The sequence below is a fragment of the Nannospalax galili genome, unplaced genomic scaffold (genome assembly GCF_000622305.1).
Source record: "Nannospalax galili isolate Female #2095 unplaced genomic scaffold, S.galili_v1.0 scaffold137, whole genome shotgun sequence".
Lineage (NCBI taxonomy): Eukaryota > Metazoa > Chordata > Mammalia > Rodentia > Spalacidae > Nannospalax > Nannospalax galili.
In genome coordinates, this window is record NW_008340203.1 from 2,159,009 (window position 1) to 2,171,192 (window position 12,184).

Consider the following 12,184-nt stretch of genomic DNA (forward strand, 5'->3'; position numbering starts at 1 on the left):
AGAAATACATTTTTGTATATTTTCTTGCAAAATTAAGAATTTTTTTTTTTTTTTTGGTTTTTTTGAGACAGGGTCTCCCTGTAGCCCCAGCTGTCCTGGCTCTCACTATGTAGACCAGACTGGCCTCGAACTCACAAAGATCCGCCTGCCTCTGCCTCCCAAGTGCAAGAAGAATATTTTTTTATATTTAGGTTTCGATCTACTTAGGCTGTATTTAAACTTGCTATATATCCAATGATGACCTTGAACTCTTGATCTTCCTGCCTCTGCCTCTGGAATTACAGGTGTGTGCTACCATGCCTGGTTGTCTCAGAATAACATCGTGAATAGTATGTTCTTGTTTTGTGATTTTTGATCTCTCTGTAATGTCAACTTTCTACACATATTTGGGTCTCTGGATTCCCTTCTGGACCATTGATGATTTAATTGTCATAACACTAAGATTTGATGTTTTATAGGGTACAAATTCTCCTGCTTGGTTTACTGGAATTGTCTGGGCTATCCTGGCCCTTCTGTATTTATTTTAGAATTTAGAATCAGAGCTGAGTGTGATGACACATACTTGTAATCCTAGCATTCAAGAACCTGAAGCAGAAAGAAAGACCCCAGAAACTCAAGGCCAGGCTTGGCTTCATATGAGGCTTTCTCCAAAAAGAAAGGAAAAGACTAATTCAGAATCAGCCTATTAAATTCATGAAACTTCCCATTGTTAGTTTCATTTCCTCCATGAGGCTCTTACATGTCTTGATTTAGACTTATTCTGAGTTCCTTTATATTTTGTTATTAATTTTTGGCATAATTTTGAAATTGTTAACTTTTGTGACCGATATAAAAGATTGATTTTTAGATAATATTTTTATATCCTGCAACCACAACTAAATAACTAAATAGTTCATATTTTATTTTATTTTGGGGGGAGGTGTTTTTTTTTTTTTTTTTTTGTCTTTTTGAGACAGGGTCTCCCTGTAGCCCCAGCTGTCCTGGAACTCACTATGTAGACCAGGCTGGCCTCGAACTCACAGAGATCCGCCTGCCTCTGCCTCCCAAGTGCTGGGACTATAGGCGTGCGCCACCATGCCCAGCAGGAGGGGTCTTTTTGAGAGAGGGTCTCCTTGTAGCCCATCCGGCCTGGAACTCACTATGTAGACCAGGCTGGCTTTGAACTTGCAGAGAATCCTCCTGCCTCTGCCTCCTGCCTCTGCTGGGATTAAAGGCATGCGTCACCATGCCCAGCTGATTCATTTATTTTTTAAGGTGGGATTTGTTGCTTGGGCTGACCTCCAACATATCAGCTTAAGTGTCTCAGTGTCCTAAGTAGCTGGAACTGTAGGCTTTTTTTTTTTTGGCTTTTTGAGACAGGGTCTCCCTGTAGCCCCAGCTGTCCTGGAACTCACTATGTAGACCAGGCTGGCCTCCAGCTCACAAAGGTCCACCCACCTCTGCCTCCCAAGTGTCAGCGAATTATCTTTTTTTATAACATTCTAATTGTTTATCAGTCAAGGTCTTTGATTTTTTTCATGTGATCAATTTTCATTGTCTTTTCAGACCATGTCTCACTCTGTAGCCCAGGCTAACCTCCAGCTGTCTTGAACCCTCTTGCATCAGTCCCTCAGTTGAGGCTACAGGTGTGCACCACCATAGGATCAGTTTACTATTTACACCCATATTTCTTTCTTCCTAATCCTTATCTTTTTTCTTTCTTTTAACCTATTTTTTCCACGTTTTAAGATCTTGAATATGTTGATTAATATATTGTATAATATATTGTTGTTCAATAATGTCTTGAACCTCCATGACGTTATTGGAGGTTCAATAAAAGTAGGGGTTTACTTTTCCCAAATAACATGAACCCTGGCTTCATTCTGTCATCAGTATTCTAAGACATTCTGAATTTTTGCTTGGCTACCTTTGAGCTTTAGCTTTTGTCCTTGCAAATAGCCATTTCAGTGTGGCATTTCCCACAGGTTCTAGGCTGGATGAAAGGAGGGCAAGGAGGAAGGAAGTGCATCCGTATGAGAAGGAAAAGCTTTGTCCCAAATTCCCAGCAGACATGTTTTTAAAAATAAATTTTTATGCAGGGCGTGGTGGTACACACCTTTAATCCCAGCTCTCAGGAGGCAGAGGCAGGCATATCTCTCTGAGTTCAAGGCCTGCCTATTTCAGTACTGTCTTTTTATACAGAAGAACTCAATTAGTTACAACTGCTGTTTTTCCCCACCTGTATATAAAATAAATTAATTTTTATATACCATGTATGGAGGCTCAAACCTTTAATCCCAGAACTTGGATTTCTGCAGCCCCAACTCGCTTGGAACTCATATGTAGACCAGGCTGGCCTTGATTGCACAGAAATCCATTTGCTTCTTCCTCCTGTGTGCTGGGATTAAAGACATGCACCACCACACCTGACCCTGCTTTCAATTTCTTATTTTCTAGTTTTTGTCACAAATGGATGTAGAATTTATTGATTGATTGAATGCATTATTTTCCTATCTTTTGAAGATGTCATTTTTCCCCCAGTTTATTAATTTGGTGAGCTATATAATTACATTTTTAAAAAAGATTCATTTATTTTTATTTTATATGAGTGTTTTGTCTGCATGTATGTATGTACACCATGTGTGCCCTGGTGCCTGCAGAGGTCAGACAGTTATGAGCTGCCATGTGGGTGCTGGGAGCTGAACCCAGGTTCTTTGCAAGAGCAGCCCATGTTCTTAACCTCTGAGCATCTCTCCAGTCCTACATAATTTTTTTTCCCCACCTTTCTCTTTTATTAAAAAAACTTTATATCTTGACATTGCCGGTGCCAGCCGGCCAAGACGGACAGTACCTGAAAGGGGGAGTGAGGATTGAAAGAAAGGAAAGGAGACAGAAAAGATGCTGCTTGGGAGGGCTCACAGTGAATACTACAGCCTTGATTTATTTCAGTTCTGCCTTTTTATACAGAAGAACTCAATTAGTTACAACTGCTGTTTTTCCCCACCTGTATCTGAGGGTCAGGGAGCGGTCAGATCAAAGGCTTCCACTCTTGCCTCAAGGTCAGGTGTTGTGAGGCTCTCCATATAAACATATTCCTCCTAATAAGGCAGATTAGATACTGGTGTGCATAATACACACTCAGTAAACAAGCCTGACACAGCTCAATGATTAGCGGCTCCCGACAGACATGGTGACCCAGACCTGTAACCCTAGCACTAGTGAAGCATCCAAGGTCAACCTGGTCTACCTGTCTAGTACCAGACCAGCCAGGGCTACATACGAAGATCTTATTTCAAAAAAAAAATGAAAATTTTACTAAGACATAATTCGTGCACCATCAATTCACCCATTTGAAGTGTATAATTCACTGACTGTTGGTTTATTCCCAAATGCAGCCATTACCACAATCAATTCTAGAATTCTTTGAAACTCTGCCTATTATCAGTCACTCCCTGTTGTCTCCACTACCACATACCTTACACACCTCATCTCTCCAGAAGTCTCTAGTCCACTTTCTGTCTCTGTACCTTTACCCATTCTGGACATTTCATAGAAATGAAATCATATAATGTGTAGTTTTGTGATTGCCTTATTACTTAATGCTCTCAAGGTTCATGTAGCATGTGTCATTGTTTTTGCATGTTTTAAAATATGAAAATGCATGACATAGTAAAGCAGCTAGTTTCCATTTAGAAGTAGTTATTTTACCCACAAATGTGCCACTCGACTCCAGAGGAATGTGAATAAGAACTTCCGTGACCGACCTGGGCATCCTAGCACCTGGGAGGTGGAGGCAGAAGGATCAGAAGTTCAAGGTTGTCCTCAGGTACATAGTGAGTTCAAAGCTAACCTAGCTATATTAAACACTGCATCAAAAATCCAAACTGAGGGCTGGAGAGATGGCTCAGTGGTTAAGAACACTGGCTGCTTTTGTAGAGGCTTGGTTCCCAGCATGGTGTCGAACGATTGTCTGTAACTTCAGTTCCAGGGAATCCAACCTCCTGTTCTGGCCTCTGTGGGCATTGCACGACACAGGTACACTTTACATAAGGCAGTCAAAACACTTATATACATAAAATAAAAATAAATGAAAAAAATTTTAAAAGTCCAAACTGAGGGCCGGACATGGTGGTGCATGCCTTTAATCCCAGCACCCGGGAGGCAGAGGCAGGCGGGTCTTTGTGAGTTCAAGGCCAGCCTGGTCTACATAGTGAGTTCCAGGACAGCTGGGGCTACAGAGAGACCCTGTCTCAAAAAGATCAAAAAATAAAAAAGTCCAAACTGAGAGACTTGGAAAGATGGCTCAGTGGTTAAAAGCACAGGCTGCTCTTGCAGAGGACCAGAGTTTCGTTCCAAGTACACATATCAGGCAGTTCACAATGACCTGTAACTCCATTTCCAGGAGATCCAGTGCACTCTTCTGGCCTCCACAAATGCGTACACACACACACACGCACACACACACACACACACACACACACACACACACACAAATAAAATGATCTTTAAAAAAGGAAGTGCATGACCATATGGAAATAGTGCCATTCAGACTTCTGGGACCCTTCTCATATGAACCTACAGCAACGGTGTCAGCATGCACAAGACCCATGCAAACTCAGGCAGACAAAAGCCCAGCACACAACTGTGGAAACAGAAAGCAGGCCCCAGTCTTAGTCAGATAATTTTTGGCAGCTGATGACTGCTGGGTGAAAAAGAGCTGATCTTCTTAAAGAGAGGGACTCTAGATAGGCTGACTAGACCTCGGTTGATGAGCTTGCAGTGAGGGACATCTGGGACACAAACTTGACGTGATAGGCCTTAACACAAATGACAAAACATAAGCCAGGCATGGTGGTGCATGCCTTTTCTCCTTGAGTTCAAGGCCAGCCTACTCTATATAACAGTTCCAGGCCAGCTGGGGAGGGAGACCCTGTCTCAAAAAGACAAAAAAAGCTGGGTGTGATGGTGCACACCTTTAATCCCAGCACTCAGGAGGCAGAGGTAGGCAGATCTCTGTGAGTTCAAGGCCAGCCTGGTCTACATAGTGAGTTCCAGGACAGCTGGGGCTACAGGGAGACCCTGTCTCAAAAAGACGAAAAAAAATTTTTTTTAAATATGAAAAAGGAAAATAAAAGCAAAGTGAGTGCTGGCAAGGTGGTTCAGCAGGTAAAAGTGCTTTCTTCGAAAGACTGGCAACCTGAGTTCAGCCTCCAGAATCCACATAAAGGTGGAAGGAGAGAACCAATTCCGCAAAGCTGTCCTTTTACCTTTTTGTGTATGCTGTGGCATGCCCTCCCCATAATAATAAGAAATAAGGGGCTGGAGAGATGGCTCAGCGGTTAAGAACACTGAATGTTCTTGCAGAAGACCTGGATTCGAATCCCAGCACCCACATGGCAGCTAACAACTGTCCATAACTCCAGTTCCAGGGGATTCAACAGCCTCTTCTGTCCTCCGTGGGCATTGCACGACACGGGTGCACTTATCTACATGCAGGCAATACACACATACACATAAGAATAAATAAATAAATAAATAAATAAATAGGATATTTAAAAAATAATAATAAATAAAACTTAAGTAGAGCTGAGGAGATGGCTCAGTCTATAAAGCACTTGCCTTACAAATGTGAGGACCCTCCGAACAAGGTGGCACACAGCTTTAGTCCCAGCACTCTGGAGGCAGAGGCAGGTAGGTCTTTGTGAGTTCAAGCCCAGTCTAGTCAACATAGTGAGTTCCAGGCCAGCTGGGGCTACAGAGAGACCCAGTCTCAAAAAGACTTTAAAACAAACAAAAATAAGTGTGAGGATCCAAGTTCAGATCCCCAAAACCCATGTAAAAAGCTGAGCATGGTGACATGCGCTTGTAATCCTGGTGATGGTGCAATGGGAGGCAGAGACAGGGGATGCCTGGGGCTTGCTGGCCAGCTAGCCTAGCCTACTTGGCTAGGTTCCAGGCCAGTGAGAGCCTGTCTTAAACAAAAGGGGAAAGTAGACTGAGGAACAGCACCCGAAGTTGTCCTTTCCCCTCCATAGGCACATGTTCATGCATGCACCTGCACACATGAAAAAATACCAAAAAACCCCAAGCAAGCCAGCTAATCAACTTCTGTGACTCTTATGTACCCTTGTCCACTCCTCTCTCACATACTTACTTTTCCCTCAATTCTTTCTTGTGTATCTAATGCTTAAGTTCATAAGGCCCAGTCTGCACTGCTGTGCTAGATGCCATGTTAAGTGTTCTGCATTATTCATTTTTAAAAATACACTTCTTTTTTATATTTTATTATTTATATTTTTTGTGTATGAGTGTATTGCCTATGTGTATATAAGAGCACCTGTGTTGTGCTATGCCTGTGGAGGTCAGGGGAGGTTGTATCGGATTCCCCTGGAACTGGAGTTATGAACGGTTGTTAGCTGCCATGTAGGTGCTGGAAATCAAACCCAGGTCCTCTGCAAGAGCAGCCAGTGCTCTTAACTGCTGAGCCATCTCTCCAGGCCCCTGTTCTGCATTATTCTTGCAGGCATTCATCACATCTCTGAAAAGTAGAACCTACTTTTTTGCTTGAGACAAGGTCTCACTATGTAACTCAGCCTGTCCCAGACTCATAGTATCTCTGTGTAGCGCAGACAGGCCTCAAACTTGTGGTCTCCTACATCAGCCCCTGCCAAGTGGTGGGATTACAGGTAGAGTCTACTACTGCCCAGGCTCATTTTTTCCCTTTTTTTCTCTTTCTTTTTTAAAAATTGAGATCTAGGGCTGGAGAGATGGCTCAGCAGTTAAGAGTGCTGGCTGCCCTTGCAGAGGACTGGGGTTCAATTCTCAGCACGCACATGGAGGCTAACAACCGTCCGTAACTCCAGTTCCAGGGGATCTGACACCTTCTGACCTCCAGGGGCATTGCATGATTGCCTACATGCAGGCAATACACTCATACACATTAAAAATAAAATTTAAAAAAAAAATTGAGGGGCTGGAGAGATGGCTCAGCAGTTAAGAGCACTGACTGCTCTTGCAGAGGACCTGGGTTCGATTCCCAGCACCCACATGGCAGCTACAAACCGTCCTTAACTCCAGTTCCAGGGGAATCAGAAGCTGTCTTCTGACCTTCGTGGCATTGCATGACACAGGTGCACTCACATGCATGCAGGCAACACACTCATACACATAAAATAAAAATAATAAATAAAATATTTTTTTAAAAAAATTTGAAGCAGGGCATGGTGGGGCACGCCTTTAATCCCAGCACTCGGGAGGCAGAGGCAGGCAGATCTCTGTGAGTTCAAGGCCAGCCTGGTCTACATAGTGAGTTCCAGGACAGCTGGGGCTACAGGGAGACCCTGTCTCAAAAAGACCAAAAAAAAAAAATTTTGAGATCTAGTTGGACATGATATTGTGCACACATAGTCACAGCTACTTGGAGGCTGAGGTGGGAAGATTCCTTGAGCCCACAAAAAATTTTGAAAGATTTTGGAGTCTGGAGAGATGGTTCAGCAGTCAAGAGCACTGGCTGTTCTTGCAGAAGACCTGTGAATCCCAGTACCCACATGATAGCTAACAGCCAACTGTACCATCTGCAACTCCAGTTCCAGGGGATCCAACACCCACTTCTGTCCTCCTCAGGCACTGCACAACACATGTGCACTTACATACATGCAGGCATAGCACTCATACACATAAAATAAAAATAATTTTTTTTAATTTAAATTTTTATTTATGTTTTTGCATGTATGTATGTGCATGTACTGCCCATGGAGGCCAGAAGAGGGTATCTTCTGGAACTGGAGTTACAGACAGTTGTGAGCTGCCATGTGGGTGCTGGGAACCAAACCCAGGTTCTCTAACCATGAGCCACCAAATTTAGTCTGGGCAACATAATGAGGTCCTGTCTCATACACACACACACACACGCACGCACGCACATGCACACACAAAAAAAATTAAAAATGAAGACAAAAACTAGGGCTGCGGAGATGGCTCTGTGGATAAAAGTGCTCACTGTCAAACCTGACAACCTGAGCCACATGGTGGAAGGAGAGAACTCCCAAAAGTTTTCTTCTAACCTGCACATACACACCGTGGTGTGTACCCACATGTGCACACACATCACACACACACACAAATAAATAAATAAGTAAATGTAATTTAAAAAATATCTGCTTTAAAAAGAAAAAGATACATTTCACATAGCAAAAACATTACCATTTCACATCATACAATATATAGACATAGTGTCATGCAACCATCGCTACTATGTAATTCTGGAAAGTCCATTGCTTTGATAAGACACCTTGTTTTGTTTTTTGTTTTTTTTTGTCCTGGAACTCACTACGTAGACTAGGCTGGCCTTGAACTCACAGAGACCCGCCTGCCTCTGCCTCCCCAGTGCTGGGATTAAAGGCCTGGCTGACAAGACACCTTGTATCTATTTGTAATCACTTCCTGTCTGTCCCTCCTCTGCACTTCTTGACATCATTAATCTACCCCTATCTTCATAGGTATGCCTATTCTGATCATATCATACCAATGAAGTCATACCACATGTACCCTTTCATGTCTGTCACCATAGATACCACCTATAGTTTCCACCTTTTGGATGCTATGACTATAAAACGTGTCTGTCTTTCTTCTCATTTCTTTTCTTAATTTATTTTGCTATGCTGGGGACTAAACCATGCATGCTAGATAACTGCCACTACCACTGAGCCATACCTCCAGCCTAGTTTTTACTCCCTGCTTCCATCTTTTGAGGCAGGGTCTCAAGTAGTCTGACCTTAAACTTCCTATGTAGCTGAGGATGGTCTTGAACCTCTTACTGATCCTCTTGCCTCCACCTCCCAAGTGCTTGGATTACAGGTGTGTGCCACTATGCTAACCTACCCTTTTTACTTTTTATTTATTTTTATGATGATAATTATTATTATTTTGAGTTTTTTAAGATTTCTTTATTTTAAAACATTAGATTTCTTTATTTTATGTATATGGATATTTTGCCTGCATGTATGTATGTGTACCATATGTGTTCCTGGTGTTCATAGAGGTCAAAAGAGGGCATTGCGTCCCCTGGAACTGGAGTTACAGGTGGTTGTGGGTGCTGGGAACTGAACTCAGGTCCGGTCTTCTGCAAGAACAGCCAGTGCTCTTAACCACTGAGCCATCATTCCAGCCCCTATTTTGGTTTTTTGAGACAAGGTCCATACAGTCCAGGCTGACCTTGAGTTTACCATGTATCTGAGGATGACATTGAACTGCGATCCTCCTGTCTCCTCTTCCCAGGTGCTGGGATTATATGTATGCACCACCATACCCTTTATTTGTTTGTTTATTTATTGTGCTGAGAATTAAGCCCAAGTCTTCTTATGCATTAGACAAGTGCTCTGCCACTGAGCTATATTTCCAGCCCTTTTAATTTTGATGAGGGACTCATTTAGTTGTCCAGGCTGCCCCTAAACCTGCTCTGCAGCCCATGCTTGCTTTGAGCTTAGAATCCTGCCTCACCCTCCTCAGTAGCTGGGATTATAGGTTTGCGCCACCAAGTCTGGCTTTTTTTTAATGTTTTTTATTTTTGTTCCATGCTTCCTTTGGTATACCAGGTAACATTTAGACATCATTCTGGACAGTTCTTGTCTGTGACCAGATTCTCTCTTGGATGACGTTAATTCCCAAGTATTTTGTAGCGCATTCCCCTGCCTGCTGCTTTTCTTCGGGCAGGCCTGAGGTTATGTGTTGTTGGCAGGAGGACCTCAGAGATAAAGCACCATTTTTCTTTTTTTTAGTTTATTATTTTACATATGGGTATATTGCCTGCATGTGTGTAAGTGTACCCATGTTGTGCAATGCCCGAGGAAGTTAGAAGAGGGCGTCAGATGCCCTGGAACTGGAGTTATGGATGCTTGTTAGATGCCATGTGGGTGCTGGGAATCAAACCCAGGTCTTCTGCAAGAGCAGTCAGTGCTCTCGACTGCTGAGCGATCTCTCCACCACCCCCCCCTCATGAGTTTAGCTTTTTTGTTTGTTTGAGACAGTCTCATATAGCCCAGGCTGGTCTTGAATTTCCAATGTAGCTGAGGTCTCTACCTGCCAAGTGCTGGGAATACAGGACAGTGCCTGAATTGTGCATGTTTTTTGTTGCTTTTGTTGTTTTACTTATTATTAGTGTGTGTGTGTGTGTGTGTGTGTGTGTGTGTGTGCGCCATGGCATGCTTGTGGAAGTTGGAGGACAGCTTTGTGGAGTCAGTTCTCTACTTCCACCTTTATGTGGGTTCCAGGGCTGAACTCAGGTCTTCAGACTTGTCGGGTGGCAAGTGCCATTATCCACTGAGCTACCTTGTCAGCCTTGCAATAGTTTTAAGACGTATTCCTAAGATCAGCAAGATGACTCAGTGGATAAAGGCACCTGTTGCCAAGCCTCAGGACCTGAATTTGATCCCTACATGGCTGAAGGAGAGAGCTGACTCCTGGAGAGAACTGACTGCTGCAAGTTATCCTCTGACTTCCACATGTGTGCCACACAAACTCACACACACACACACACACACACACACACACACACACACACACACAGAGTAAATAAATAAATAAATTCAAAACAAAATAAATGTATTCCTAGTAGTTCAGACTTTTTACCGTTTGGTTATCAGCTTGTCATTTCCTCCCTCCCTGCTTCTTTCTATCTGAAACTTTGTGAACTTTGTATGACTCCCATCTCTACCCACCACACCCCTTGTCTGCCTCCCCCTCTGGTAACCATCATTCTGCTAAGTCCTTCTGTGAATTCAGCTATTTAAACTCCTACATGCATGTGGGACCATGCTGTACTTGACTTTCTATGCCTGCTTTATTTTACACGGTGTAATGGTCTGTGCTTTCTTTGTCCATCCATCTGTTGATAGGCTGATTCCACATATTAATTATGAATAGTCCTGTATTGATTTCAGTTCCTTGAGTTGTATATCTAAAAGTGGGATTGCAGAATTATGTGGCAATTCTGCCCACCCCCTGCTGGGACGTAATTAGGTTTCTGGGCATACTAGGTAAAGTGGTTTACCAGTCAAACCCCATTTCATCTCTTGGCCATTCTATTTTTGTTTTTATTTTCTTGTGAGGAATTACCCTGTTTTCCATAATGGCTGGAATAATTTATACTCCCATCAGTAATACACAACATTCTCTTGTCAGCATCTTCATCAATTCATACCTCTCTTCTCTCTTTTTTCTTTCTTTCTTCCTTCCTTCCTTTCTTTCTCTCTTCCTTTCTTTTTCGCAGAGACAGAGATTATTGAGACAGAGCCTTGCTATGTAGCCTAGGCTGACCTGGAACTTCCTTTGCTGGCCAAACTGGCTTTGAACCCCCATTCTGCCTGCTTCTTCCCCCCAGAGCTGGGATTACAGCTGTGTACTACCACCATACTTCCTCATCTTTTTGTTTGTTGTTTTTTGTTTTTTTGTTTTTGGTCTTTTTGAGACAGGGTCTCCCTGTAGCCCCAGCTGGCCTGGAACTCACTATATAGACCAGGCTGGCCTTGAACTCACAGAGATCTGCCTGCCTCTGCCTCCTGAGTGCTGGGATTAAAGGCATGCACCACTGTGCCCGGCTCAATATTTTATTATTTTTATTTGATGTGTGTGAGTGTATTGCCTGCATGTATGTGAGTGCACCTAGGGCCGTGCACCTAGTAGTGCACCTAGGGTCGTGCAGTGCCGTGGAAGTCAGAAGAGGGCTTTGGATTCCCCTGGAACTGGAGTTAAGGACGGTTCGTAGCCACTGTGTGGGTGCTGGGAATCGAACCCAGGTCCTCTGCAAGAGTAGTCAGTGCTCTTAACCTCTGAGCCATCTCTCCAGCCCCATTTTATTTTGTTTTGTTTTGTTTTTTTGAGACCAGGTCTCACTGTGTAGCCCCAGCTGGCCTTGAACTCACTAAATAGACTAGACTGGCCTCAGACACAGATATCCATTTACCTCTGCCTCCTGAGTGCTGGGATTAAAGGTGTGTACCATTATGCCCAGCTGGCCATCATCTTTTTGTTATTGTATTTGAAATGGGGACTGTAGCCGCAGCTGGCCTGGAATTGGCTATGTAGGCCAGACTGGCCTTGATCCCATAGAAATTCGCCCGACTACCTCTGCCTCTGGAGTGCTGGGATTAAAGGAATATGCCACCTGCTTCCACCACCCACCCAGCATTGGCTCTCAGCATGTAGATGA

General features: G+C 43.4%; 1 protein-coding gene across 11 annotated transcripts in view; it reads left to right on the top strand.

Moving 5' to 3' along the window:
* The window catches only part of Atp6v0a1 (ATPase H+ transporting V0 subunit a1), a 70,138-nt gene that overhangs the window by 9,527 nt on the left and 48,427 nt on the right, over window positions 1-12,184 (top strand). The gene's annotated exons all lie outside the window — the stretch shown is intronic.